The sequence below is a fragment of the Sminthopsis crassicaudata genome, chromosome 1, assembly GCF_048593235.1.
Source record: "Sminthopsis crassicaudata isolate SCR6 chromosome 1, ASM4859323v1, whole genome shotgun sequence".
Lineage (NCBI taxonomy): Eukaryota > Metazoa > Chordata > Mammalia > Dasyuromorphia > Dasyuridae > Sminthopsis > Sminthopsis crassicaudata.
This window is the reverse complement of record NC_133617.1, coordinates 250,731,829-250,738,070: the sequence shown is the minus strand read 5'-3', so window position 1 is coordinate 250,738,070 and position 6,242 is coordinate 250,731,829.

The window sequence follows — 6,242 nt, the reverse complement described above, 5'->3', positions numbered from 1 at the left end:
GGAGAAATGGAGGTAGCAAATATTAAATACTTTTAAAAAATGAATTTTACTTTTTTTCATTACAAAAATTTATTTTTCTCCTTCCTATTTCCCTTTCTTCTTATTAGGGGAAAAAGAAAAGAAAGCAAAATTTTGTAACAAATATATATATATATGTATATGTAAAATTAAACCCAATTCCCAAAGGGGCTATGTTGTTGGAATACACAGGAGTCACCAAACAGTGGCTGCTGGAGATCCAACCCAGACCTACAGAATGGATTTCCTCTTGTGAGAGGATGATACAAGGAGACTGAGAGGCAGTTGCTGTTCTTTGACCTCTCTGACTGAGAAGCTGTTGCTTTGTCTAACCTCTCCCTCTTCCCTCTGCCTCCAATTTATCTCATTCCCAGTATGCAACACCTGTATCAGCAAAGGCTGCCCTGCAACCCCTTCAAATGTTAAGATCCACAGCTGTGGAGATTCTTGGAGAATTGATCTGTCCCTTAACACTATGTCTCCAAAATACATGTCTGAATTTATACCTTTCTGTTGGAGTTGGGTAGCAAATTTTATCATGGAGCCTCTGGAATCATGTTTAGTGCTTATGTTGATCAGGATTCTTAAGTCTTCATAAGTCTTTGTCTTTACAATGTTGTTATTATATATGTGGTTCTCTTGGTTCTTTTCATTTCATACAAATTTCCTGAGACTTCTTTGAAACCATCTTTCTTGTTATTTCCTATATTATTTATATACCATAATTTGTTCAGTCTTTCCTCAATTGATGAATATTTTCCTCAGCTTTTAGTTCTTTGCTACCCCTCACACAAAGAGCTTCATATTTTTATATATTTCTTTGGAAACATATGCAATCACAAAGTGATATTAATGGTATCACTAACTCAAAGGATATGCAAAAATTAATAATCTGGAATCATAGTTCCAATGCTTTCCAGAATTGGCTAGATTAATTTACAAGTCCATCAAAATGTAACTGTTTCCCTACATTTGCCATTTTCCTTTTTGTCAACTATGCCAATCTCATGATTTCAGTTTGTTGATAGTTTTTCTTAGGAATTTCTTTAGGGGGTAGGGAGGAGATGTTCAGGATGAATACTTGAGGCAATGAAAGGTTTTATAACCTTGGAGGAGATCTGGCCATGTTTGTAAACTGAAAGGGAGGAGACAATAAGAAGATAGAGAAGATTAGTATGAAAAAGAGATTAATTAAGGGGGAAAGTGACAGGAGGAAATAGGAGGGAAAAAGATCTAATACACAAGAAGAAAAACTGGTCTTGATGGAAAGGGCCATGTCTTCACCAGAGACTGTGACTGAAAAGGGAGAAGTTGGACAATTACTTAAAGAGGTTTTTGAAATGTAATATAGAGGAGAAGAAGCTAATAACTATACAGGTCTTGCTTTCAGTAAAGTATAAGGGAAGGTCTCACATTGAGGTGAGGTAGAGAAGTGGATGGTCAGGGAAACTTGAGAACAGAAAAGGTTTGAAATAGCTGATGTGGGCAATGTGATAGTCAATTAAGGAAAGATTATCTTGCTGACTAACTAGATTAAATAACAAAATTCCCAGTTGGGATATATTTATTATATTCCCAAGAACAGCTGGACTCTATCCCAAGCTCCCAGATTTATTACTGAATAGTAAAAAGTAAATTAAAAAATAATAAATAAATAAAAATAATAAAAAAGTTTGTTTCTTTTTTTCCAGGTCCAGCATTAGACTCAACTGTTTAACCTATGCTTGAGAAGCCTGGTCCCCCTTAAGCCAAGAAAACCTATTCCAGATGTATTCAAAGTATCAGGGAAGCTAGGCTTGGCATTAAGAAGACTTGGGTGTAGATCCAACTTCTGATACTTAATAGCTATTAGAACATGGGCAAGCCATTTAATGTCTCTTGGACTCAATTTCCTAATCTGTAAAACCAGGAGTTTGGCTTCTAAAGTCCATTGTAGTTCTAAAATCTCTGATCTTTACAGAAAATACCCTAATAGATGAAATAGCCTAGAGATATTCAAGGCCTGCCAAGCACAACTGGACTCTACTTTCTCTTTGTGCGAAGGCCAAGTATTCCTAATAATGTAGAGGTGTAGTTTTCTGATAATGTAAAATAGCTCCTGAGGAGACAGCTTTATTCTGAGAACTAGTAGAACTATCATTTAAAACTACCTAAACAGAATCAGGAAGGCCCAGGACTCCTCCCTGCCCATCTTGAAAGAACTAGCTTAGTATCTGTAATGTTCTTGAATTGGGAGGGACTGGTCGTCTGCTCAATTATAATCCTTCTCTGGGAGGAGATCTGTAAAATCTTTTCCTTCCGTGCACAGGTTTCTTGGGAGCTCTGAATCTCCTCCAACTCTTGTCCTTCCTCAAATCCTCCTTTCAGCCTGCCTGGCGTCAAAATTCTATCCCAGAGTCGATTTTTTCAGATCCAATGCTGCCCTTCTTTTATCCTCCCAGAGAAAAGGGATGTGAGAACTCAATGGGGTGTGGGAAAATACTTGCACCAATGAACTTGCTCCTCTTAGAATTCCTAAGGTGTAAACTCCCTTTAAAGGCCTGAACCAAAGGTCTGAGCCAGAGAACTGTCAAGTCAACCTGATTTCTCAACTTGTAATTGTCCAGACAACCTGAATTCTCACCTTGTCACTGTCCAGACAACCTGAGTTCTCACCTTGTAATCCTAACAAGTATCCAGTATTGTGCAAATTCCAATGCAAGTGTACCACCTTCTCCAGGATCTCTTGAGTGAGTTTCTTTATGCTTTCAAAATTCATCTCCAAGTCTGTGGTCCTTATTCCTGATTTCAGCCTTGAGCCAGAGTTTTTGAGAATATCCACAACCCTTCCTTACTTCCAAACCTTCCTTACAAATATATGGTAGCTTTCCAAGAATCTTCCAGGAGGAACCCTGACTCTCAACCTAAGCCAGAGCTCCAGATGATGCTCCAAAGCATTGATAAACCTGGTTATTAGGACTCCAGATCCAGTTGTAGTGAAGCAGGAATATTCTTCCATGGAGTCAAATACTATTAAAATTGATGAATGCATCGATCCTAAAGGGAACTTCTCCTGGTATATTGAATTGTTCTCTTTTTCACAGACCAGAATGTAGCACTTCTATGCCTCCCAAAGAAATAGAATCCATAGAACATGTTAATGATAAGAGTCATCTGGAGACAGAGTCTGATGTTTCACAGAGTAGTTAGGCCTCAAATATATAAAGAGAAGCAACATAGGGCATATCCTACCCTTCTGCTCAATGCTAATTCCTTAATGATTTCCTACAACTCATAAGTAAGGTACCTTTTATTCAGTTGATCACTTGAAAAAACATTTGGGGTGGGGGTATTGTCCCAGGCCTGTGACTAAATTGGAATAGAAACTCCTTTCACAACAAAACAGAATAGCATCTCATATATCTTAGGATCTTAAAGAGTCTACTGATAGAGTGAGAATTTAAGTGATATGTTCATACAGCTTATAATGTGTCAATATGAAATTGGTCAGGGCTCAAATTCAGGGATTCCAGATTCCAGAGTCAGACTTACATCAACTGCACTATTTGGGTGTTCAGAACTGCAACTTGGACTTCTAAGATGATAGAAATCAATGGCAGAAGAATCATATTTAGTCATGGCACAGTGAGGATTGCTGTAAAAGAGTTTTCATTTACCAAGTTCCTACTGTTCCTAGTGTATTTTCCTCTCCCTCCCCTTTCACTATTCCCTATTGGTAAATTGGCTGCTGGGTCCTTTCTGACTCAGATGCATCAGGCAGATTCTGGTAAATGTTGCTTGCTCTGCAGAAGTTAGGGAAAAGAGGAAAAAACTTGCCTTACATAGTTTTGACAAAGAACAAAGTCCTGAGGGAGTTTATGTTGTTAACCTTGGATCTGGATCTGGAGGAAATGAGCCAATTAAAAGTTACACTTTCCCCCAAAGTGAGGGATGATGAAGGGGTACTCTGAGCTGAGGGCTGGTTAGACATGAAGTGGTTCAGGTCATCAAGCATGCATTAGTCCTTGGCACTTATCTTTCCTGAATAATTAGCCCACTGTTCAGAACCCCTCCTCCAAACTAAATCTACAAATGCAGATTTAGATAAAGATAGGAAAACGAACTTTGGGGGTGTTTTGATGCTAATCAATAGTTCAATGAAAGACCTTCTCCTAGGTGTTTTGGGATCTATATAAAAAGATTAAATCTTAGTCACAGACCTACCTACTATCTCCCTCAATCTCCTAACTGGCTTCATAATTCAAAGAGACATCTGTGAGAACTCAGAAACACACTACCAGTATCCAAGGAATAGAATGCCTTGAAAACTTCCATTAACCCTGCCATATTTCTATCAGAGCTAATAAAGAATGCTTGGGAAACAAAATAATAAACTATATGTAGGCCTAAAACCAATAAGGAAAAGCTTCCTTCAGCATCAATGCCTTTATGAATCTCAGTAGGGTTTGGCCTATGGGAGAAATTTCTGGTTCATTAGAACTGAGATCTGGGGTCCAGATCTCCAGGTTTGCTGAGGCTGCATTAGGCTTTAGGTAGTTCCCTGGAACTTTGGCATGGGCTGAGTTTTAGTTCCTGTTGTTTTTAATGGAGGATTCAAGTCATGGTAGAGATGGTGACAAGATGAAGATAAAAAGACAATAAAGATGGAGATACCACTAAAAGAGTGGTACCTATAGTAGAATGACTGCTGCTTTGTGCAAAGATATTGAAGTTTAGATGCGGGCAGTCTTTCACAAATAAACCTGGTGGTTGTTGCTTTATGTTACAATTTTAGATCTGGTATGATTAAACTTCCTTCTTTTGCATTTTTTCCCATTACTTCCTTTGATATTCTTGACATTTGTTCTTTCAGATAAACTTTGTTATTATTTTTTCTAGCTATAAAATAATTTTTGGCAGGTTGATTGGTATGGTACTGAATAAGTAAATTAATTTAGGTTGAATTGCCATTTTTATTATATTAACTTGGCCAACCTCTGAGCAATCAATATTTTTTCCAATTATTTAGATTTGATTTTATTTGTGTGAGAAGTGTTTTGTATTTGTGTTTTTACAATTAGACATAACTGAGTTTCATACTTGCTTCAGTATAACATTTTGTGCTACAATATGGTTGTGAGATTTTTAGAGTACCACCCCTAAAATCCTATTCCTTGAAACACTATTTGGTACTGGCTAAGGAATAGTGATGGATCCAGTGGAATAGGCTAGGTGCACAAAATACAATAATCAAAGAGTATAGTAATCTATTGTTTGATAAACCCAAACTTCAGCTTCTGGGATAAGATGTTACTATTTGATAAAAACTACTGGGAAAACTGGAAAATAATATGACAGAAAATAAACAGTGACCAACATCTCACACCATATATCAAAATAAGGTAAAAATGGGTATATAATGTAGACATAAAGGGAGAAATTTTAAGGAAATTAGGAGAGCAAGGAATAGTTTACCTATTAAATCTATGAAGAAAGGAAGAATTAATGATTAAACAGATTATATTTGATTATATATATATATATAAAAAATTTGATTATATATGTATATATATGCATATATATACATACATATATATATATATATACATATATATATATATATATAGTTTGATTATATTAAATTTAAAAAAAATTGTACAAACAAAACCAAAGCAACCAACATTAGAAGGGAAGCAGAAAGTTGGCAAACAATTTTTATAGTTAGCATTTCTGATAAAGGCCTCATTTTTTAGATATATAGAAAACTGAGTTAAATAAGAAGACAAATAATTCCCCAGTTTATAATTTGTCAAAAGATATGAACAGACAATTTTCATATGAAGAAATCAAACTTATCTATAGTCTGTAGTCATATAAAAATGCTCTAAATCATTATTGATTAGCAAAATGTAAATTAAAACCTCTCTGAGTTATCACCTCACACTGATTAGTTTGGCTAATACAACAAACATCATTGGAAAATCCCTGATTGGAGAAATGGTACAGTGTCTACCTAGTACCCTACTTCTGCAGTCAACAAATATTTAAAGCTATGGCCTTAATGCTACACTACAATTTCAGATTAGTCATGAGACTGCAGCCCCATATCCCTTGTGCCTTTGGTAATTTGAAATATGAGCTTGAAATATCCCTGGGCCAAATGTCCATGGGATAGAGGTAGCAGTTATGGTCAGAAGTTGCCACTATATTCCCTCACTCCTTCTATGGAAACATTTATGTTTGAG